The following is a 25,681-nucleotide window of genomic DNA, read 5'->3' as shown; positions in this document are numbered from 1 at the left end:
CTAGAGCCTGCGGGACACAGCTACTGAGCCCGTGTGCCGCAACTACTGAAGCCTGCACGACTAGAGCCCATGCTCCGCAAAAAGAGAAGCCACCGCAATGAGAAGCCTGTGCACCGCAACAAAGAGTAACCCCTGCTCACCGCAACTAGAGAAAGCCCCACGCAGCAACGAAGACCCAACACAGCCAAAGATAAATAAAACTGAAAAAAAAGAAAAAAGAGATAAGCCTCAAATCACTATATTCAGAAATGAAAACGGGGACATTACTACTGATTCTAAAGAAATAAAAAGAACTATAAGAGAAAATTATGAACTGTACACCAACAAATTGGATAACCTAGATGAAAAGGACAAGTTCCTAGAAACACAAAACCTATTAAGACTAAATCACAAAGAAATAGAAAATCTGAATAGACCTATAACTTGTAAAGAGATTGTATCAGTAATCAAAAATCTCCCAACAAATAAAAGCCCTGGACCTTATGACTTCACTGGTAAATTTTACCAAACATTTAAAGAACTAATACCATTCCTTCTCAAACTTTTCCAAAAAATTGAAGAGGAAGAAACACTTTCTCACTGATTCTATGAGGCCAGCATTACCCTGATACCAAAGCCAACAAGTGTTGGCAAGGATGGGGAGAAACTGGAACCCCTGTGTACTATTGGTGGGAATATAAAATGGTACAGCCACTGTGGAAAACAGTGTGGTAGTTCCTCAAAAAATTTAAAATAGAATTACCATATCATGCAGCAATTCCACTTCTGGATATATATCCAAAATAATTGAAAGCAAGATCTTTTTTTTTTAATTGAAGTACAGCTGATTCACAATGTCATGTTAGTTTCAGGTGTACAGCACAGTGATTCAGTCACATATATACATATGTATATAATATATATTCTTTTTCAGATTATTTTCCCTTATAGGTTATTATAAAATACTGAATATAGTTCCCTGTGCTATACAGTAGGTCCTTGTTGGTTATCTATATGTTAATCCCAACCTCCTAATTTATCCCTCCCCCCCTCATTTCCCCTTTGGTAACCATAAGTTTGTTTTCTATGTCTGTGACTCTGAAAGCAAGGTCTTGAAGAGATATTTATACACCCATGTTCATAACAGCTCTAATCACGACAGCTAAAACGTGGAAGCAACCCAAGTGTCCACAGACAAATAAACCGATAAGCAAAATGTGGTATATACATACAATGAAATATTATTCTGCCTTAAAAAGGAAATTCTGCAATATGCTATAATGTGGAGGACCTTGAGAACATTAAAGATATTATGCTAAGTGAAATCAGCCAGTCAAAAAAAGATAAACTGTATGATTCAATATATGAGGTACAAGTAGTGAAAATCATAAAGATAGAAAGTATAATGATGGTTGCTAAGGGCTGTGGGGAGAGGAGAATGGGGGGCTTGTTTAATGGGTACAGAGTTTCAGTTTTACAAGATGAAAAGAGTCATAGGAATGGATGGTGGTGATGATGGCATAACAATGTGAATGTAAATAATACCACTGAAACATGCACTCAAAAATAATTAAGATGGTAAATTTTATGCTATGTGTATTTTATCACATTAAAAAAAATCTAATTTGAGAATAATTCAATAGCACATGACTTTCAGGATGTGGAATGCACTATCTCCAAAAAGAGAGGCTATGAGCTAAAAATTTTAAGTTTAAAGACTATCCGATGATGCAAAGCAAAAATAGAGGATATTTTGACTGAAATAGGTTCATCCTAGATTTTGAGGTCAGATCATGGTTCCACCATTTACCAACTGAGTAACCTTGGGCAAATGACAATCTGCTTAAACTTTAGTTATCTCCTCTGTGAAACAGAGAAACCACTTACCTTACAGAAATATTCTGGGGGTTAGAGATACGGTGTTGCTAAACACATACACTTGCATTATAAAAATCTCATTTTATTTGCATTTTCACATCGAATTTACTAGTATTTACATAAAGTCAAACTTACTCATTATCAAAGCATATTTGATGACTATTCACACCACCAATAGTTCTATGCTACAATCCTATTTTAGTGACAGAAACAAAGAGACTTTAAGTTAAAATCCGTGATTATACCACTTACTGGCTTTTTTTTTTTTTTTGAAGGCTTTGCTAACCTCAATTTCTTTACCTGTAAACAGATATACCTATCTACTTCATAAGACTATTCTGAGAATTATATCAAACTCAATAATAGATTTACAAGTGCTTATGAAAGTATGACCCATGTTGCAAATACTGGTATTATTAGCGTGGAAGCTTCACTTACTATGCAGTTTCTGAAAATGATAAATACCTTAACTAGTCTTTTCCTGTATTACCTTTATTGTTAATTGCATCAACTATTTCCAGCTTTTGACAGGAACCAAAATGGTCAATGTAAGACTACAGATTATAGTTATTAATATCCTTTTTTTTTTTTTTTTGGCTGCGCCACGCAGCATACAAGATCTTAGGTTCCCCAACCAGGGATTGAACCCGTGCCCCCTGCATTGGGAGCATGGAGTCTTAACCACTGGACCTCCAGGGAAGTCCCAATAGTTATTAATATCTTCTTAAAGTTACTGTGGTGGACACATGATGGTGACCCCCAATGAGTCATGCCTTCATATAATCCCCTTGAGTATGAGAAGAACCTGTGACTTGCTTCTAACCGGCAGAATATGGAAAGGTGATGAACTGTCACTCTCTTGATTATGTTACATTATATAAGGTTGTGTGAGAGCCTCTCCTGCAAGCCTTGAAGAAGCTAAGTGCCATGGAGACAGCCACGTAGCAGGAAACTATAGGCAATCCCTAGGACCTGAGGGAGGCCTCCACCTGACTGTCAGTAAAAAGTTAGGGTCCTCAGTCACACAACTGCAAAGAAATTCTCCCAACAACCGAAATGAGTTTGGAAGTAGATTTTTTCCATAGTTAAGCATCCATAGGATAACAAAGACTGGCCCACACCCTGACTGGAGCTTTTGTGAGATCCTGAGCAGAGGACCCAGATAAGCCAGACTCCTTACTCACAGAAACCGAAAGATAATAAATGTGTGTTGTTTTAAGCCACTAAGTTAATGGTAGTCTGTTAAACAGAGTAGAGAACTAATACAGACACCTTCTGTCAGGTCTAAAATTCTATCTGAGGAAAGCATGTATAGATGTTCTAATAGGCAGCAATCACTCTAATATCTTTTAAGTTCACATTTCTGATGCAGAATAAACAATGAACAGATGGAACAAATAGAAAACAAATACCCCAATTTGTAGTTGAAAACCTCTTCAGTAAACAGTCAGATAGTAAGTATTTCAGGCTTCACAGACGGTAAATCTCTATCACAACTACTCAACTTTGCCAATGTAGCACAAAAGCAACCACAGACAATAGTAAATAAATGAGCATAGATGTATTTCAGTAAAACTTAATTTATAAAAACAGTTGGTGTCATTTGACCCTTGGGTCACAGTTTGCCAAAACCTGAGAAGGATGGCTGATTTAAACCCAACTATGTCAATAATCATGTTAAATATAAGTGGTCTAAACACCCCCAACTAAAAGGCAGAGACTCAGGAATACTACTCAGCAATAAAAAAGAGTAAGGCATTGAAACATATAACATTATGCTGCATGAAAAAAAAACCAGTCTCAAAAGGTTACATACTATATGATTCCATTTATGTAACAATCTTGAAATGATAAAATTATAGAGATGGAGAGAAGATTAGTGGCTGCCAGGGGCTAGGGAAAGATGAAGGAAGAGGAGTGGCTGGGGCTGTAAATGGGTACCACAAAAGATATTTACGATAGAACTATACTATATCTTGACTGTGGTAGTGGTCACATGAATTTACGCATGTGATAACATATACATTCATAAATTAGTGCATGTAAAAACAGGAGAAATCTGAATAAGGTAAGCAGACTATATTAATGTCAATTCCTTGGTTGTGATATTGTTCTAAAGTTATGCAAGATATTAGCATTGAGGGAAACTGGGTGAAGGATATACAAGATCTATTATTTCTTATGACTGCATGTGAATCTACAATTACCTCAAATAAAGGGTAAAAAAAAAAAAAAAAAAGACAGACTGGGTAAGAAAAAGTGGGGGGAAAAAAAAAAGTGAGACCCAACTATAAGTTGCCTACAAGAAAAGAGCCACTTCAAGTATAAAGATACAAGTAAGTTAAAAGGATAGAAACAGATATACCATGCTAATAGTAATGCTAATAGTAATAGTAAAGAAAATGGAAGTGGCTGCATTATCAAACACAAACTTCAGAGCAAAGAAAATTACTGGTGATAAAAAAAGACACTATATAAAACATAGATATCCACATGCAAAAGAATAAAGTTTGACTCTTACCTTACACCATACACAAAAATTAACCCAAAGTATATTAAAGATCTAAATGTGAGACCTGAAACTGTAAAACTCCTAGAAGAAAACATGGGGAAAACACTTTATGACACTGGATTTGGCAATGATTTCTTGGATATATGACCAAAAGCACCAGCAACAAAAGAAAAAAAATAGACAAACGGGACTATATCAAACTTTAAAACTTCTGTGCAGCAAAGGAAACAATCAACAGGGTAAAAAGGCAACCCACAGAATGGCAGAACATATTTGCAAACCATAGACCTGATGAGGGGTTAATATCCATAATAAACTCCTATAACTCACAATAAAAAACTGATAATCCAATTAAAAATGGGCAAAGAACTTGAATAAACATTTCTCCAAAGAAATACAAATGGCCAATAAACATATGAAAAGGTGCTTAACATCACTAATCATTAGGGAAATGCAAATCAAAATCACAATGAGATACCACCTCACACTTTCAAAACAAACAGAAAATAACAAATGCTGGCCAAGATGTGGAGAAACTGGACTCCTTACGCACTGTTGCTGGGAATATTAATACAGTACAGATAGAACGTAAACAGTATGACAGTTCCGCAAAAATCTAAAATAGAATTACCACATCATGCAGCAATCCCACTTCTGTGTATATATACAAAAGAACTGAAAACAGGACCTAGAAGAACAGGACCTATATTCGCATAACCATGTTCACTGCAGCATTATTCACAATAACCAAGAGGTAGAAGCAACCTAAATGCCCACCAATGGATGAATGGATAAAGAAAAAGTGGTATACACATAGAATGAGTATTATTCATAGAATGAGTCTTATTCAGTCTTAAAAAAAAAAAGAAGAAAATTGTTATATGCCACAACACAGATGGACCTTGAGGACATTTATGCTAAGTGAAATAAGGCCATCACAAAAAAGACAAATACTGCATGAATCCACTTATATGAGGTATCAAAACTAGTCATATTCTTAGAAAAAAATAAAATGGTGGTTACCAGAGGCTGAGGGGTGGGGAAAAAGAAGAGTTGTCGTTCAATGGGTATAAGCATTTCAGTTTTGCACAATGCAAACACAGTTAACACTAATGTACTGTACACTTAAAAATGGTTTAGATGGGAAATTTTACGTTGTGAGTTTTTTACCGCAATAAAAAAAAAAAAAAGACACTACATACATAAAAGGGTCAATTCACCAAGAAGATATAATAATTTTAAGTGGTGGAGTCAGGGCTCAAACCTAGCCAGCAGGACTCCAAGTGTCTGTGCTGTTAACCCCTGCACTACTGTTCAGAGCATACTGCAAGTGTAACAGAATTACAGAACAAAAATACATGAAAAATCAAAGTCTAATTCTCCCTTGTAAAACCAGCTATTTTTTCTAATTCCTCTGCTTTTGCAAGTGGCAACGCCATTTTTTCAGTTGCCCTAATTCAAATCCTGAGCCAATCTGACTCCTTTTTCGACTTACATAACCCATCAGTTTTAATTCCCCTGATTTCTACTTGGGAAAAATCTCTCTCCTATTCATCTCTTTCTTCCTACTCTCATTGAACTCTACTCTCTTTCACTGTACTCTAATTCCTATCTTCCATTAACCAATCACCATGCCCCTCTGTCCCATCCCTAAACATCTATCAAGGGCAAGGCTGCAAGATTTATCTAGCTCTAAGTGTCACTTCCAAACTGCTTAATGTTATGTATTTCAACAGCTTATCCAGGCATTCAAGGCTCTCCTTGCTCTGACTCCAGCCTACCTCCCAATCTTTTGCTCCATTAATTTTTGACATAAAGTAGGGAAAAGGAGGGGAAAGACTATTTACTAAACCACTATGTGTCACATATTTTTCCAGAAATCTTACATATACAGTTGTCCCTCAGTATCCACGGGGGATTGGTTCCAGGACTCCCCTCAAATACCAAAACCCAACGATGCTCAAGTCTCTTATACAAAATGGCATAATACAGTTGGCCCTCACTTTCCACAGATGCAGAACCTGCAGATACAGAGGGCAGACTGTACTCTGTCATTTAAGCATCACAACTACATTATAGATGGCCTAAACATCCCTGACTTGCCCTGTCACACAGGTAGAAAATGGTGGAAGGGACTTCCCTGGTGGTGCAGTGGTTAAGAATCCGCCTGCCAATGCAGGGAACACGAGTTCGAGCCCTGGTCCAGGAAGATCCCACATGATGCAGAGCAACTAAGCCCGTGTGCCACAACTACTGAAGCCCGCACACCTAGAGCCCGTGCTCCACAACGAGAAGCCACCGCAATGAGAAGCACACGCACCGCAACGAAGAGTAGCCCCCGCTCTCCGCAACTAGAGAAAGCCCACGTGCAGCAACAAAGACCCAATGAAGCCAAAAATAAATAAATAAAATAAATTTATTAAAAAAAAATGGTGGGAGCTAGGGTTTCAATTCAGTTCTGATTAAGCCCATTCTTCTTCTACTATATCACAGACTTCACTATTCCTTTTTCCTCAAGTTTATGTACAAGTCCTCAAGCTGTTCCTCATGGGGCAATGATGTGAAAGCCTAGCTTATTAAGTAATGCTTCTTTCATGAAGTCTTCTCTAATTCTTCCAATGGGATGTGATCTCCCTTCTATGAACACAAATAGTACTTTGACTTCTCTAATTCATTCATTTTTCTTCCCCTTGTGTTTTAGACATATCTGCTTAATACAGTGTGAACTCTTTGAAAAGATTATGTCTCAAAAACATCTACGTATCTTACCTTATGTCAAACTACTCTAGCTTCTGTCTAGTAAAAGGCTTTATTATGGTCATAAAATTATTTCCTTTGTCAGAGGACTGCTCTCTAAAAAGGGCATTAACAAATATTCATTTTGATAAAATTACTTTTACATTTGACATCAAATTTGGGCAAGACACAACAGCTCAAAAACTTTCTATACTAAATTCTTTGAAAATGGTCTATTTAAAGAATGCAATGTTTTCAACTTTTTAAAAAGTCTATTATATAAAATAGAACAGGAAGACAGGAGCAGGAAAAAAATATTTACCCTAAGACACTCACTCTATAGTACTTAGCCGAGGGACTTCCCTGGCGGTCCAGTGGTTAAGACTTTGCCTTCCAATGCAGGGGGTGCAGGTTCAATCCTTGGTTGGGGAGTTAAGATCCCACATGCCTTGCGACCAAAAAACCAAAACATAAAAAACAGAAGCATTACTGTAACAAATTCAGTAAAGATGTTAAAAAAAAAAAAGATAACATCCTAGTAAGAACTGACTGTGGGGCTTATAAAGACTGCATATTAATAATGAGTGCAAGTGTAACTCCACCTAAACTCTAACCCAGAATTTTTTTTAATGTATCTAAGATTCTGACTCCTAGGAAGAAAAAAAGATGATACTCCTTCTTCCCCCAATATATTAAGAGATTAAAAACACCAGAAAAAAAGAGAGATGGTCCATGGAAGTTTGTTTCTATCATACCCTGGCACATTATGGCACTGAGGCAGACAGGAAGTTGAGGCCATTTTTATTGTTCCTCTAAGAGCCAGTAAAGTCATATCAACCAACAAAATAGGAAGTTCTGAAGAAAAAAATACTTCAAACAGAAGAAGATAGGTTTTACTGGTTCACTGCAGGAAATACACAACAAAAATAGTGTACTTTTACACGTAAACACAACAATTTACAATGAATCACAGAAAAGAGGCCTTACAGCAAAAGCATAAAGGTACTACTATGTTAAGTCAGCCCACTTTATTCTCTATTTTCAAACTTCTTTGCATTTATAATCTGACATTATAGCATGTACTATCAAGATGAAATACTATTATGCAGAATACTGTATTAACTCATACTGTATTATCCTCAGAAAGGTCTTTACAGGCAAAGAGTGACTTTTATACTAAATATTAATCAGAAGAGTACTAAGTAGAAAGAATTCCAAATGGCACTTTGATTGAAAGCACCTCTAAAATAAACTCAATGCTATATAGTTACTGATGCAGTACTTACTATAGGCAGCAATAGTGCTATTAGACTCATTCTTCTTTAAAATAACCTTAGTTTGTACTCTTTACAATTCAGTTACAGAAGAAGATTTTAAATGATACAAAATATATTTTATAGCAGTTTCTGATTAATTTTAGAGCTATATCTGAAAGTTGACAGAGAATGTGTGTGTATTTACCAAACTTAACTCGTGTGGATTTGTGAAATAAGATAGTAAACCCCACCTTATGTTGTATAGAGGAAAACATGACTGCATGTAATTCTCCACACACTTCATGCTATTTCATACCTCTCTGCCTCTGTTCAGGCTATCTTCTCATTTTGAAATGCCCTTTACCAACTCCCAGTCTTATCAACTGACTCTTACTCATTTGTTAAGACTCGGCTGAGGTTCATTTGCTCAAAAAGGCCAGCCCTGAATATCTCCCTTATTCCTAGCCTGGATTGGGTGTACTTCCTCTGTGCTCCTATAACAGTTTAATCACATCTTTTTCATTGCACTTATATAGTGGATTATACCATATTCAACTTTTTAGTCAAATTTATAATACTCGTAATAATTGCTTAATCACTATTAGTCTTTCCCGTAACACTATTTAAGTCCCCAAAATATAGGCACTTTCTACTCACTCCTACTGTTCCCATGTTGAGCACAACACATGGTAAATAGAGGTATTAAAAATACTTTTGGAATGGATGAACAGATTAATTATGAACCCTGGAGACTATTTTTCTATTATCCAAATCAACATATAAATTATCTTAACTAAAATAACACTGCATTCTGCATATATTATTTTAATCACAATCATAAAGGATGTCACTTAGCAGACATTTTTGAATTACTTCATTTCACAGGTAAATGTTTCTTAAAATTTATTTTTTTACTTTTAAGTCACAAAAAAATTAAGCTATACTCATTATTTCCTTTTTATTTACAAAAGCAAAGAGTATAGAGATTTTAAATTTTGAATCAAATGGTCCAGAAAAAAATATATTATGCCAATAATTAAAGGAGAATCTGCTGCTTTGACAAACTGAATTATAGCTTCAGTAGTTCCTACTCAGTAAAGGTACATGCAACTTCCAAGAATTTACTACTGTGACTTACAAAAAAAGTGTTTCTTAGCATTAGCATGTTTAGATACAATTGTTATTTGTTATCAGAGTCTGCTTGTTAAATACTACTGTCATTTCCCAGGTCTAAAAACAACATTTTCACTGCACTGTATATTTTGTAAGATGTTTCTATTTTAGAGTCTGTTTTATTGAGAAGGCATTCTACCGATGCTTCACTACCAATAATCATTTCCTTGTTTGAACTGGACCACGTAATTTATTACAGTCACAATAGTTTAAGGGTCTAGTATAAAACAGTTTAAAAAAAAAAAAAGGACTTGAAGTTTACCTAAATATGTGAATTGCATTTGCAAACTCTTAAAAGGAGCCCCTATTATTATTTTTACTTGAGAATGCCATAGAAGTCACAGGGTTGTACTCAGATAACAGATGATAATTACTTGAATAAAAACATGAAGCCTACTAAAAAATTAATTTACCAATAATTTGTTTCCAAGTGTCAAAAGATGAGATATTTCCCACTCAACATATGAAATAAAGCAAAAAACACAAAGCTAAATAATAATTATTACTTACTTCAGGAAGAGCCATGCTGGTCAGGCATAGTCCCTCTGAGTAGAGCACATTGCTAATCTTACATAGAGCTTGCGAGGAAGTGTGGCGTTCAGTGACTGGTGGACTTGCAGAGGCTTGCAAAATCTTGTTCACTAAGGGAAGTTGTTGTTGATTTATTACACTGACTTAAAATGAATGCTAAAGAACTGTCATTTATTGAGTAAGCAGATTGAAATTGGTTCTGATGACTAATTGTTACCATGACTATACAAGAATCAGTCTTCTCTTTGGAGTCTGGGAACTTCCTTTTATTTTTACAAAATAAGCACATAAAGCAACATATGCATATATATACTAAGGATATATACTACTTATGTGGTTTTATAACATTTCAAGGAATTTCAATAAAAAAACAAACACTGTCAGTGTTAAGGATAAACACCATTTGTCTTATATTAATCATTCAATCAGTCATCACATGTTATATTGCAGGTTCTGGAAATTCAAAGATGAATATGAAAAGCAACAACAAAGTGCTTTACAGCAGTACTAGCAGTACTATTCAAAGTGGATCTGGTCCACAAACTTTTTTTTAAACAGGTCTGCAGTGAGGTAGTACACAAATGGAGTGTCTAGAAACTCTGATAGCAAAGTTATATTTGAAAGTAATTTTACGTCTGTTGAATTTCATAAAAAATTGAAGTTTGAATTTTGTGTCCTTTTTTTCATTTCATTTTTCCAGTAATTAATTTATTTTTGTTGTCTTTAACAAAGTATTAGTTCACAAACTAGTTTTTCCCTACAGCGTCTGAAAAGCACTACTTTATGGAACTCAAGAAAGGCAGGTAGCCACAATAGGTGAGGCTGTATTATGTTTTGCTACTAAGATACATGCAAAAATAACATGTATTACACACCAGGAAAGTACCCACATCAAAATCTGAAGAATGGTGTTGTTAGTGGCCTAGACGAAAATCCCTCAGCAGATGATACAGCACACTTAAGAAAGGCTGCATCATCAATCCTCTAGATGGATGAGATCATAATGAATGGAAAAACAAGTGACTCATTAAAATGCTTCAAGAGTCAGATCCTAAATGTGAAGAAATTTAGGAATACCTTAACCAATCTATCTCTTGTATTTTCCTTTTTTAAAAAAAAAAGTATGCAAAAGCATAATCTAATTTTTTTAAGTAATCTGTCCCCCCAAAAGATGAACAAGACATGACATAATTCCCACCATTAAGGAGCTTGAATCATCTAGACGGGACACAAACAGGTGATAATAATATTGTGGTAAAGGCAATAGTAGAGAAATATGCCAGATAATATGGGAGAGCCTAAACTAGCCTTCGTGATCAAGAGGGCTCCCCATTGAATGCAATAGCTCACACGTACTCAAAGTTCCCATTCCACTTTATCCAACTATAACCAAGTTTCACACACTCTACTCCCTAAATTTTTCTCATATTGTTGGCCTTGCTTCTCCAGCCACACCACTTTAGTCACAGGCCTCATCATCTCACAGTTATTATTATAGCCTCCCCACAGCCTCTTCTCTCCCCAATACATCCTTCTTACTGCTGCCAGTTATCATTCCCAAATTCAAATCTGATCATATCACCTCAATGCTTAAAAACTTCCATGGATAATGTAACAGTAAGTAGAAAAAACTAGGTACAAACTGTATGATCTGTATTTTATAGATGTATATGTGATAGGTTTCTAACTTGAACTGCGTTTACAATCAATTAATGAAACAATTCCAAAGCCTCTATTTTTTACAGAGAAATTTGTGAAGGAAAATAAGGAAATATAAGTTTAAAGCTGGCTGCAGAACTTTAAGGCATGCGCTATACAAAGTATAATCCCAAAGCTCTTCAAATTCTAAGAAAGAAAGAGAAATGACTAAATGTTTACTCCTATTATAGCTAGCATTGTTTTAACTAGGTTAAATATTCCTATATATTATAAACATTTTATAATACTTTAAAGTCCCTTATATAATGATTATATAGTACACTTGTTGATTTTATAGGACTTAAGAAGTAGCATGGTATAGGAGAAAAAACAGTGAGTTAGGTATCAGAATTGGATTTTAACTAACTGCATTATTGGGAAGTTACCTAATCTCTCATGTCTCAGTTTCTTCATTTATAAAAGAACAGCATTGGTCTAGGTCAGGGGTCAACAATCTTTTTCTGTAAAGGGCCAGACAGTAAATATTTCAGGCTTTATGTGTCACTGAGACTGTCACAACTACTCTACTATGCCATTGTGGTAGGAAAGCACCCATAGATAATAAAGTAATGAGTGTGGTTGTGTTCCAATAAAACTTTACAAAACCAGAAGCAAGCTGGGTTTGGCCTACAAGACCATAGATCTGGGAAATCGCTGTTTACAGTCCTCCCCTGATATCCTGGGGGATTAGTTCCAGGACACGGCCCTTCGTACCAAAATGCAAGGATACTCAAGTCCCTTATATAAAATGGCATGGTATCTGCATATAACCTATGTACATCCTCCTCTCATATGCTTTAAATCCTCTCTGAATTAATTATAATATCTAATACAATGTAAATGCTATGTAAATAGCTGCCAGTGCACAGCTAATTCAAGTTTTGCTTTTTGGAACTTTCTGGAATTTTTTTTCTTGACTATTTTCGATCTGAGTTTCCTCGAATCTGCATATATGGAATCTGCATATACAGAGGGCCTACTGTACTTCTAGTTCTAAACTATGAGAGTACTTTTTTCCTATTTAAAATTATTTAAGCTGTTGCCTTTCTTTTTAGAGAAATCTATAGTCATATCTAACACAAGGCACATAAACTAGTGGTTAATAGCAGACTTTAGAGCCAGTTTTGAGATTCCCTACTAGTTGTGTAACCTTGGGCAAGTCACTTAAAATCACTCTGAGCCTCAGCTTTCTGTAAGACTGTTGGGAAGGATAAATGAAGTAGTATAAGTAAAGTACTTAGCCCTGTATCTAGTTCACAGCAAGTATTCAATAAATGGACATTATTACTTTTACAAATTATGTGATCCTCAGCCCTTGATGAGGAACACAATCCTCCAATCAACATTTTTTCCAGCAAAGAAATAAAATATGCTATATAATGATCTACATTCAGATTCAGTTTTCACTATAGCAAAAGATGAGAACTGACCATATTACTCTAAGTCTTTCTTTTTTAAAAAATAAACAACAGTCAGCATTAGTTGAGTGCTTACTATCTACTTTGTATGTATGACTGTATGACTTTGGTTAAGTTATATAACCTTTTATCAGCCTCAGTTTCTTCACCTGTAAAAATGAGGAAAGTTACAGTACAAACTTCATAATTCATAAAATTGTTATAAGGACTGAATTAATAAATTGTCTGGCACAAAAGCTATACAAGTAACTGCTATTATTTGAGTTAGATATTTCACATTTATTCATTCCACTCCTCAGGACAACTCAAAGAGGTATTATTCCTATATTTACAGTTGTAGACAATAAGGCTCAGAGAAGTTAAGAAACCTACCCAAGGTCACACAGCTATTAAGTGGCAATGCCCAAGACTCAACACAGGCTTGCATGACTATATAGCCAAAACTCTTAACACTAGGCCAAAGATGGCATTAACTGTCTTTGTACAGGGAGTGTAACTACATCTTTGTATGGTACGTATAGATTTTAAGAACTAAAATACGGATGTTAATAACATTCTCCCCATACAGAAAATGTTTTTGAATTTTTTTTTAAAGTTCAAGAATAAGAGAACACACATAAAATCACTGATTTTTTAAAAACTGAAGTATAGTCGATTTACAATGTTGTGTTTGTTTCAGGTGAACAGCAAAGTGATTCACTTATACGTATTTTTTTCTTTTTCAGATTCTTTTCCCTTATAAAATCACTGATCTTCTTAACATGACAGTATTACCATAGATAAAATTTTTGCTAAAATGATTCCTGTTTTCTGTATCCAATTAATTTAACTCAAACTTTCATTATTAAAGAAATACGCAATCTTCTGCATTAAAATAACTAAAGATGCAACACAGTGACTTTTATATATATATATGTGTGTGTATACAGATATACACACACTATGCAAATGCTGACATTCATCTCTAACTGATCTTCGAGATCCATATAGACCTCTCAAACTACTTTTATAAAGTGCAAATCTAGAGAGTTAAACATAGTTCTGCTACTTTATAAATCCCCAAGTATTTATTTAGAACCTTGAACTTTGAAAAGCATTCAGATATCAAATGAAAATACCAATATCAAAGGGGAAAAGAAAAAAAAAAACTCAAAAAAGAGGGGGACTTCCCTGGTGGTCCAGTGGTAAAGAATCCGCCTTCCAATGCAAGGGACGTGGGTTTGATCCCTGGTCAGGGAACTAAGATCCCACATGGCACGGGGCAACTAAGCCCGCGGGCCACAACTGCTGAGTTCATGCACCTCAATGAGAGAGCCCACCTGCCACAAACTACAAAGCCCACGCGCCCTGGAGCTCGCACACCACAACTACAGAAGAGAAAACCCGCACACCTCAACGAAAGATCCCGCATGCCTCAACGAACATCCTGCGTGCCTCAACTAAGACCCGATGCAGCCAAATTAATTAATTAATTAATAATTTTTTAAAAAGACATTACTCCACTGGATAGACTCATTCATAAGTTTGTATACCATCACTTGATCCACCTCATACTCTTCAGACCTTGTGACTGCTACTGGTAACTGACTCAGAAACAGAAGTTGGCTTCACACTGTAAAGCCTTATAGCCCAGCAATCTATCACTAACAAAGAAAATAGGGCAGTTTGATATAGCTTACTTGCAAACTCTATTACAGGAAATGAACTCAAACTTAGAACACTAACCTACTTCTGAAATTCCCAAAATGCAAATAAGATTAATTTTAAATGTCATAATTAAAATCACAAATTAAAATTTAATCTACATAAGCTGACTGTAAATTTCACATTCTTTCCAAAATAGCAATGCTGAATGTTAAAATGATCATCAATTAGGATTCAATATAACTTCACATTCCGTGTTATATAAGAAGAAATATTACAACATAAATATATTATGTAAGTATCATCATCTAGTTTGGAAGAGAAAATACTTAATTTTCTTTAGCATTTGGTGTTTCGTTGAGAAAAGAAAAAAAGTCCAAACTTTAGAATAAACAAACCAAATTATCTTTTAGCATTTTAAAATCATATTCTAACATGCTGGATTGTATGAGGGTGACATTCTTTTTTTTTTTTTTTTTTTAATTTATTTATTTATGGCTGTGTTGGGTCTTCGTTTCTGCACGAGGGCTTTCTCTAGTTGCGGCGAGCGGGGGCCACTCTTCATCGCGGTGCGCGGGCCTCTCACTATCGCGGCCTCTCTTGTTGCGGAGCACAGGCTCCAGACGCGCAGGCTCAGTAGTTGTGGCTCACGGACCTAGTTGCTCCGCGGCATGTGGGATCTTCCCAGACCCTAGGGCTCGAACCCGTGTCCCCTGCATTAGCAGGCAGATTCTCAACCACTGCGCCACCAGGGAAGCCCCAGGGTGACATTCTTTGCCGTGCATTTTAATGCCCATCAAGGCTGGAAGGGTAGGAGGAGGAGTGGACATTATCTGCCTAACAATAATGGATCAATCAGTGGTGTGCGCTCCAGGTATAAGCAGCAGCACTCTTATTGGTATGAACATAATATATCAAAAATATCAACCTCTATTTCTAGAAGAAAAACAGGCACTCACAGTGCTTCAAAAATTATCTGTATACACATACACAAACACACAAAATTCTGTTCACTTTCCTTTATCAAAAAAAATAATTTTAAAAATAATCTGCAGAATATCTAGTAAAGAAACCTCCTTAGATAACTGAAGCTAATGCTTCAGTTCAGTTGAAAAGGGTCGTGAACTCCTTTTAAACATACATTGAAAGCTGTGGGTCTTCTCCCCAGAAAAACACAAATTTACACAGAATTCAGACTCTTGGAAGACCATTTATGGACACATCCATAGATCCAGGTTAAGAACCACAGACAAAGTAGAAATTTTCTCAAGGTCCCTTTGACCCTCTTCCATAATTTTACCTCTGACTCACAAGAACCAACTAAATTATTCATAACCAGACAATGAACTCTCTTGTACAGCCAACCCTTAAAAAAAAAAAGTTTGACAGTACTTACATAAGCAGTATTCAAAAGAAAATAAACTACACTGGCAGCATTTTGAAATATAGCATGTGACTAATGATACTGATGAATATGATAGTGCATTACAGTTTCTAAAATGACTTCACATTATAAAAATGAATATTTTTACCCCCTTTTACAGCTAAGGAAATAGAGGCTCAGAAAATAACTTGTCAGGGTCACACAGCCAACAACTGAAGAGCTGGTATTCTAATCCAGAGTTGCCTAGTTCCAGAACTGAGCTCAATATGTTATTATATCCTGATGCTTCCACAAGAGCCCCTCACACAAAGAAAATAGATTTTTTTTTTTAAAAAAGCCTAATGGGTCACATTTTAGTGTAGCTGTGTCTTGAATATTGACATCAATTTTTTTAAAAAAGTATATTTCAAATGTTCCATTTCCTCTTGCTTCATTGGTTTACATAAAACATGTTTTTCAGAAAAGTGAAGAAACTCTCAAGCTAATGAGTTTCAGGACTGCAAAATATGACATTTTCTTATTCTACGAAGCATTTCTTCTCCCTCATCTCTTTAGTTCTTAATACACAAAAATAAATGACTCTTTGTTGAAAATTCAAATATAAGAAACCAGTTTAAATATCCAATGTTTTAAAACACAAAAGCTATTTGAAATTAATTTTTAGGACGTTCAAAATAGCCCCTTTAATCTTTTCCAAATGACAAACCCATTTTCAGTTCTCTACAACTCTTAAAAGAGTTCTTGATTTTTTGAAAAAGGGTCATTTGTCTAATCCCACAGAATGTACAACGCCAAGAGTGAACCTTCAGGTAAACTCTGGACTTTGGGTGATGGTGTATCAATGTAGGTTCATCGAGTGTAATAAATGTACAATTCTGGTGTGGGGATTTTGTTAGGGGAGACTGTGCATACATGGGGCAAGGCAGGGGGCATATGAGGGCAGAGGGTATATGAAATCTGTACCTCCCACTTAAATTTGCTATGAACCTAAAACTTCTCTAAATATAAACTATTTTGATAAAGGGTGGGGGGGGGTGTCTAATTTATCTACCTCACTTTCTTCTTAACAAATGAGGAAATAGTATTTTTAAAAATTGCCCTCAGTGGCTGTGAATTAAATTTCCTGCCAGGATACAGAATGTGCAATTATTACAGAATATATAGAAAATAATAGTAATCTTATCAAATGCTGAAAGAATTAACAGCTTTAACTGTTAACATGATGAAGCTAAATGCAATAGAGTATGGTATCCTAAGATTTCTTTTGACATTTATGTTCATACTCTTCGTATCTTAAGGGTGATATACAAAGTGACTGAAAGTTTGAAGTAGGTCATGGGTTGACTGACAAACTAAAGTGGGTGCCCCTAGGAAGGAGGAGGAAAAACAGCAGCCAATGAAAAAAGCCACCGCCAAGTAGAGATCCTCTGCTTACCCAAGTCTACCCTCTGGCAGGATCAAGACTCGAGAGAGGTGGAGGAAAAGGATTTCCTCATAGAACGAAAATGAAGAACACCAAGAGTCGAGCAAGTATCAACCTACACAGGAAAAAAAACAATGCAAAGAAAAAAAACGTGCAACGAGCAGATAAAATACCTGTGTCGACCCCGTTTCTTTCAAGAACTTTTTCCCAAAGAATCTTCCCAAAGTGGTAACATTAGCATAAGGTAAAGGGCCAAACACAGTTATGCTATTAATCCAGATTAGAAGGAACACTGAGAAAAGTTCAATTTTCTACGAAAAGTCATCCGATCCAACACTGCCAAGTGGGAACACATAAAAAAGCTCTTCAAACTCAGGCACCCAAACGCTTGGACAGTGCGAATCCAGTAAAGGACCAGCCCCGGGCTAGAAAACTCGAGCGAAGTAGATAAATCGCCTCCCGCAGGAAACCAGCAAGCTAAGCCCAGAACTGAGAGAAAGGAGGAGAGAGAAGGCATCCACGACAGTAAAACAACTCCACTGAGCAACTGCGGGTTTTGAAAGAGGCTGCAGTTTCTGGTGTCACACCGGGAGGCACTCTTCGATCCGGTCTCCACCCCCGCGGATGGTCCACCAGGCGCAGGCTGCAAGCCCCCAGCACCGGCCAGTCCGACCCTCAGCGAGCCCCGCGGACCGGCCAGTCCCGACGGGCCACGAACCCCTCAGGCGGGCCAGTCTCGGAGAGGCGGCTAACCCTCCAGGCGGGCAGCAAGCCCCCGGAGCGAGCATCCCGGACCGCGGTTAACCCCCCGGCGGGCCGCGCGTCCGGCGCCGCAGGGCCCGGAGTCAGCCTGCCTGCCCCACCCCCACAGGCCGCGGGTCCTGGGGGTGTAGGGCCGCCCTCCCCGGACCCCGGACCCGCGCCCACCGCACGGCACTGCTCATGCTCGGGAACCCCGCGAAGCACCTGCTTGCCCCTCTCTTCTTCGAAAGACCCAGAGGAGCGAGCCAGGGGGCCGCTGGCGAGGCTGACAGAGCCAGAGGCTGGGGTTTCCCTCGGGGAACGCGACCCCGTGGGAGCGACAGAAACCGTGCAGCGGTTTAATGGGCCCAAACCCTCTCAGCTGTGGAGTTTGGGTTACTGCGCGCAGAGCTGGAGTTTCCCCGCGCCACAGGCGCGAGCCCGGGCGGCGTTACGATTTGGGGTGAGGGAGGACTTGGCAGGAGGGGACAGCACCGCACAAAGGAGGAGGGGAGTGAGGGGGAACGAGCGTCCGGTTACCTCAGTCCTCGGCTCGTCCTTCCGCTCGGTTCCTCCCGGCCTCGCCAAGGATGCAGCCGCGCTACCAGGTTCCCGCAGCCCCGAGCGGCGCCGCACCAGCCCCGCGCGAGAACCCGACGGACGCGCGCTCTCTTGCGCGGCCTCGCCGAGCCCAGCCGGTGCCTAGCGTCCTCTCGCCCGCGCCTGCGCACAGCACCCTGGGAAGTGTGGTTTCCAATTACCTCCTCCGGGGGTCCGCCCCCGCCCCACGTGCTCTCGGAGCCCAGCTCCGCTTGGGTAGCGGGAGTTTTCACCCGACTGGGAGTGTTATCCTGCCGGATCCTGACGGGCCAGGGCCTAGCGGACGTCCCGAAAACACATTTTTAGATAGGCCACGGCATAAATATCTGTGGAGTTATCCGTTTCTTCACTTCTGTGGCAGTACTATAAGTCCCCACTTGATCCTGGTGAGGGTTCTTAGGGTTTGTCTCTTAAAAAAAAAAAAAAAAAAAAAAGGAAAAAAAGGATTTTACTTTTATTGCTGTCAGTTTCTCCACAGGCTATACAAGGATATATAAAACAGCTGGTGTTTATAAGCACATAACCACAGTTTATAAGCCCACGGAAGCAGTTGATTGACCTAAGCACTCGCTGCTAAAAACCACTGCAAGTAAAAATGATGTTGAAATAAACTGATTTTTCGATAAAGTCAATGAAATGTAGGAGGAGGGGGATAATGAGAGAGCAAAGAAAAAAACTTTGAAGAAGGATATTCCCCGAAATGTGTCTTTCGTTAGAGCAACCTCTAGCTTTCACAACCCTAGGAATCTGTTTCAGAATAAATTCAATCCTAGGTACATTTATAAATATTAACACATAGGTTTGGATTGATTTTGCTAGAAAAGAGGTTTTTTTTTTTTAACATTAGCATCTTATGTAAAAACCCCAAAATGACTTTGAAATTTCATTTCTAGGGTAAAAAAATCACTTTTATTTTTTTAAATAGCAGAAATAGAAATAAATCTTAATACTTCAGAATATTTCTCTTCAGAAAATTATATTTTGCAAATTTAATGTAAATACATTTTGAAAAATAGAGCAAGACCAGTTTTAGTGTACACACACACACACAAATTGTAAAATTTGTCTGGAAGCATGATGTAATACTATATATTTAATAAGACCATGTTCTAATAGAATTTTTTTATAATCTGAACTTCTTTTTAATTGCATGTGCAGTATCTTCTAAAAAATGCTTATAGAACAGAACTGCTCTTTTTTCCTCTGCTAATTGACATATACCAAACTACTGGTAGTTACTAACAACATCAAAGAAATATACACAATATTTCAATATGGTTACCATTTATTTTTTCAAAAATATTTAGTGAGCACCTACTATATGCCAGACACTGAGTTAGGAACTGGGAAATACACAGTGAACAAAACCGAATAGTCCCTGCCCTTGTGGAGACTTAAGATCTAGTGGAGGAGACGGACTAAACAGATAATGAGAAATTAAAAGGTATGCAGAGGGTGGCAAGGGGAGTGGGGAGCATATAAGGTATACCAATATAGAGCTTTTTGTTGGGAGAGGAGAGTCAGGCAAAAATTCTGAAAGTTAAATGAAATTCTCAAACCAAATAACAATAAACTGGGGGGGGGGGGGCGGGGAAATCCTTCCCTAAAATGTGATATATCCACAACAATGCTCTCAAATAATTATTTTTAAAAATAAAATCTTACAAAACAAGATACATCTTGATGGGATTCAGAACATACTACCCCAAAATATGGCACCTTGTCATACTGAATATCTTAAACTGAAAGAATTTGAGAAAACAGAAGCAGGAAGGTCACTCTTCATTCCTGCCTCACTCTTCTTCCCCAAAACAGGTCATCAAACGCCCATATAAAAAGTACCCTCCCTATACTAGGACTAAAGAAGACATTTATATTGCCAGAGATGGAATTTAGGGCCGAGAAGTCTGTATAAACATACCTAAGATAAGCTAACCCTTATCTTCCTAGTTACTTCTTCACCACTTACTAACCCTAGCCCAAACACCACTGTCTTGTCAATTCTTCACACATTTATTGTTTCTTTGTCTAAAAGGTGTAAAACCTTCTTGCTCAGGTCACTTCTTTGGGTCTTCATTCTCTTGAATGTACATGAAGTCTCCCACATACCCGTAAAAATTCAATAAAATGTGTATGCTTTTATCCTGTTCATCTATCTTTGTTTCGTTTTCAGAGGTAGACAGAGACCCTAGAAGAGTCAAGGAAAACTTCTTCCTCTACTACAACCTCAGTGAAAGAAAAGAACACACATTTCTTAAATATGACAAAGATATCTTCTTAGCTTTTATTCATTCTTCCCTAGCTCCATTTGAGAATAAACAGGACTAGCCTTAATAAGTAAGGACCTTTCATTAGAGACTCCTTACCTTCCCTAAAGTTCCATAAATTAAAATTGGTAAAGATCTGGTATCTGTTGGCTCACTGTCTGTTGTACTTTGGTCCAAACAAATTGCAATGTTTTAACCTCAATTGACATTTGCATTTTAAGTCTTTATCTCTAATCCTGGAATAAAAGGCTTTATACAATCTCCAAAAGAATTTCAAATGGGGCCTGCCAAGGGATTTGGAAAGATTAATGAAGGGGACCATTTTATTTTCATTTGCAGTGGAGGCAAAGCTTTCAGTCAGTGGGCGGTCCCCTGGACAGCTGCCTGCCTATGAAAATTTCCTTAGAGAGTCTGAACAAGCAAGACCACCCCTCCTGTCCAGGTCAGAGTCACTGGTTTGCAGTTACCTTTCTTCCCACTCCTCAACTCCCATTTTATCACCCTCCTCCTCAGCCAACTGCCGGCTTCAGCTTCCCTTAACAATCACCTCCTGCCTTCTGCCCCATGATATACTGGATGGCTGCATTTTCTGGCCTCACACTAGTGGCCTGACTTAACCTATTTTAGTTACTTTATGATAGTTCTTCCATCCGTTACACTTGCCATTAATCTGACACAGGTATCTCTAAGCCTTTGCTGACCATTTTTCACTCTCATCTCTGAAATATTTAAATTTCCCTGATTTCTCTCTGGGCCTTTGTAATTGCTATGCCTTCTCCCTCTTTGCCTGGTTAACTCCTACTCGCCAACCAACATCAACCTAGTTACTGTTTTCATCAGGAAGTCTATCCCGGTTACAGTTCCCCTCCTCTCTATTCTGGGTTAATGCTTCCTGTACATGCTCACATTACAACCTATTTTTGCCCCTCAGGTAGCACGTTATCAGTGAGCATTTTAATTAGATATCTATTCTTTCATTTGTCTGAAAACTTCTCAAATAGAAAGTTGGAGCACAGTACTTGATCTGAGGTGGCTGATTAACAAATACTTGGGAAATAAATGAATGCATATCAACTTCGTGCAATAAAGAAGGACCCAACGAATATTTTCTGTGAAGAAAATATTTTAGGCTTGCGGACCTTCAGGTTTCCGTTGCAACTATTCAACTCTGCTTCTTAAAGCACGATGGCTAATTCTCACTGGTGCCTCCAGAGTATCTATATAACAGGGAATTTGAGTTAAAGATTTGAATGGAAGGAGTGGGGCTGCAGCATTGGCTAGAGGACAGTACTTGAGGATATGTTTACATAGCAGGTACACCGTTCTTGTTTAGAGTGATTACTTATCTGGGGTAGTTTGGGGGCAGGTCAGTAGATAGAGTTAAAACAGAAGGCATCCTTGGTATAGCCACTGCCAGTTAAGGTTGTGCACTAAATTATTTCTTTGGAAAATTACCCGTGTTGGTGAGTTTTTAAAACATATCATTTAATTCAGGTTTGCTTTTTTTCCCCTCCACTTTTAACATTTCACTTTGGCTATTCCATCCTGCCCAAGTTAAATCACTTTCCATTTCCCATGAACCTGCCTAGACATGGTTGAACTTTCAAGCTGCCTTTGTGGGAGCTGTGGAATCTTCTCTTGAGCAATACGTGACATAACAGGATGAGAGCATTTTGCCTCTATCCCTACTCCAGAAGTCTCCTGACTTTAATTATTAGTAAAACACATTTAGAGAAACTCTGTTTTCCAACGTTTGAAATGTGTACAATACACTTCTGAGCAAAGTTGTATCCATATGTATGGTAGAAAGTGGTACAGTGATACAAATGTAATTGTGTTTCAATTCCAATACTATTCCAAATGTATGATCTCTATGAAGACTACTGTAGATCTATATTACATTAGCTTTCTGATATCATCTTCACATTCTCAAAGAAATTCTATCCCTGAAAGGTTTCTTTTTTCTTTTGAATTTTTTAAAATACAATGCAGAATGGCAGATACTGCTAGTTCCTAAACAGTATCTTCCTGCCTTCTTCATTAATGAAAGAACCCCAGTTTTTTTGAAGGGATGACTAGGTACGCAGCTAACAAATTATTTGTCACGCTCCCTGACAAGAGTTCTATTCATAAGGTGTAAGTACAAGTGTTGCATGGGACTTTAGGGATGGCTGCTTAAAGGGAATTGATTCAGCTGGAAGGTACCTCTCTTATCCTTCTTTCTTCCTGGAAATAATGGCTTGAGTTTTAGCAGCCACCTTGGACTATGAGGTTATTTGAGGGTGGAAGTCATGTACAGGATGATGGAAGAATGACAGAAAGAGCCTAGGTCCCTCATGACCACTGAGCCACGAAAATAGTCCTGCTACAAGCCTTTCAGGGTTAGAAGTTCCAGTTGTGAAAAGGATAATATTTGTATGTGATAAACAAAATGTGGCTGCCTCTAAATTTTAGAACCGGCATAGTGGACTGCCCAGGCTTGCAGGCTTTCTTTCCTTATTAATTAGCAATTTAGGACTGTTCTTTCACTGGGCCAGTGGAGAAGGAGGAACAACAGTCAGGAGACAGGAAGAGATCAGCAGGTGAAAACCATTGATTGAAAGAGATAAACCAAAAAAATAAAAAAAAATAAAAAAAATAAAAAAAAAAAAAGAAAGAGATAAACCAGGGTTGAGTAATCAGATAGGGTATGTGAATTTATTCCACTAGGCCTTGACCATTTTGCACAGAAACCTTAAGACAATACTTTGAGTTTATCATGTTGCAACCTTGGGATGATGGTGTAATTCTTTCCCCTAAACGGCTGTAATTCTTTCCCCTAAATGGTTACAGGCTCTCCTGTAACCACAGACTCATGTACTCATAATCCCTGCACAGATGGTGCAGAAAGAAGCTCAAATTTTCAGATCCTCTTTGTAAGTGATTCTCTTTGGAAGTTTATAAGCCAACTTTGAAAAAGAGATGTTATTATAATTGCATTTCATTTTCAAGGAAGCAGAACCAAAAGAAAAACTTTCAGCCAATTTCCTCAGAGGCAAAACTGGGTCATTAGAATAGAGTAGCCTGTTGTTCAGCCCATATGCGAAGTTTCAGTTGCTATTTTTATCATCAGCTGAGCCTTGAGTCAGAAGCCCGTGCCTACCTGGTTGGAGGTGCCACAAAAAGACTCTTGCTTTATGCTCACAACTGTTGAATAGAAAACAGATGAGGCCAAAGAGGGCTCAGGATAGAAGATATGTGATCACCTTTGCTGCGTGCTGCCTTGACAAGCAGTCATTTACATGTCAGTCAAGGAGTTTTAAACTTCACTCAGGCTACTGTCCTTAAATCTGGACTACCTTTTTTCTTTAGAAAAAATTTAAAACCAGTGTCCATCTTACCTGCCGCTACTTCTCAATGTGAAGCCTTTCCTCAAGGTCTGCCAAAAGTTTCCCTTCTCTTGGGCTTCCCTGGTGGCACAGTGGTTAAGAATCCGCCTGCCAATGCAGGCGACATGGGTTCGAGCCCTGGTCTGGGAAGCTCCCACATACCGCGGAGCAACTAAGCCCGTGCGCCACAACTACTGAGCCTGCGCTCTAGAGCCCACGAGCCACAACTACTGAGCCCGTTCACCTAGAGCCAGTGCTCTGCAACGAGAGAAGCCACCGCAATGAGAAGCCCGCGCAACACAACGAAGAGTAGCCCCTGCTCTCCGCAACTAGAGAAAGCCCGCACGCAGCAACAAAGACCCAATGCAGCCAAATAAATAAATAAATTTATATAAAAAACAAAAGTTGCCCTCTTCTCTCCTCCCAAGAAGCCCGCTCTCACCCTCTCAGGCAGGCTGCTGGCAGAAAACTCACGGTACATTTAATGAGCCATTTGAGGCAAATTTAATAAAGGTGTGGACAGGTTCTAGGAAAAGCTAAAAGGAGCATGCAGTACTCCTGAGCTAGTAAGAGAGCAGTTACCAGAACTGGAGGGGAGAGAAAGCTGTGTGTAGAGGCCTGCTGACTGTAATAAAGCCTTGATGACCCCCTGCAGGAAGGGTGCTAGGATAGAAGTACCCCAATCTCCCTCTCCTTCTCTTTGACTTCAGGTGACAACCCCTGCCAAAGGCAGCTTCTGGAAGCCGGTGGACAAGGAAGTCTGTTAATTTTGTCCATCAACGTAGCTTTTCTGGCACAAAGCTGTATAGAGAAGGGTGAAGAGGGATCTAGAAAGACAACTGGAAGATATTCAGTCACCTGCTCTGACATTTTTGCTCATGCTGGGCTTATCACCTACCCTCATTTTCAGCTGTCATATAATCCACTGGTCTGGTCTAGGATTCAAGTGTATGACCCACTTTTAAATACAAAAATGTTTCTCTCCTCAGTTGGCATTTTTAGGTGCATTATTCACACTGACACTTAACCATATACAGCCTTTATTGTCACTTAAATGTTTTAAATGTATATAA

General features: G+C 38.1%; 1 protein-coding gene across 8 annotated transcripts in view; it reads right to left on the bottom strand.

Annotated features, from left to right (window-relative positions):
• KLHL8 (kelch like family member 8) overlaps positions 1-19,083 on the bottom strand; it is a 51,858-nt gene extending 32,775 nt beyond the window's left edge. For 5 of the 8 annotated variants that reach the window (XM_036853119.1, XM_036853124.1, XM_036853123.1 and 2 more), the window contains exon 1: positions 18,914-19,083. The gene's annotated coding sequence lies outside the window, so the exon portion shown is untranslated. Of the gene's footprint in view, positions 1-7,427; positions 7,554-10,044; positions 10,176-17,644; positions 17,748-18,913 lie in introns of all 8 variants that reach the window. The other 3 variants (XM_036853120.1, XM_036853121.1, XM_036853122.1) reach the window with 3 other exon arrangements.
• Positions 19,084-25,681: the final 6,598 nt, after the last annotated feature.

The sequence above is a fragment of the Balaenoptera musculus genome, chromosome 5 (genome assembly GCF_009873245.2).
Source record: "Balaenoptera musculus isolate JJ_BM4_2016_0621 chromosome 5, mBalMus1.pri.v3, whole genome shotgun sequence".
Taxonomy (NCBI): Eukaryota; Metazoa; Chordata; class Mammalia; order Artiodactyla; family Balaenopteridae; genus Balaenoptera; species Balaenoptera musculus.
The sequence above is the reverse complement of the archived record's forward strand: the minus strand, read 5'-3'. Positions and strand labels throughout refer to the sequence as shown.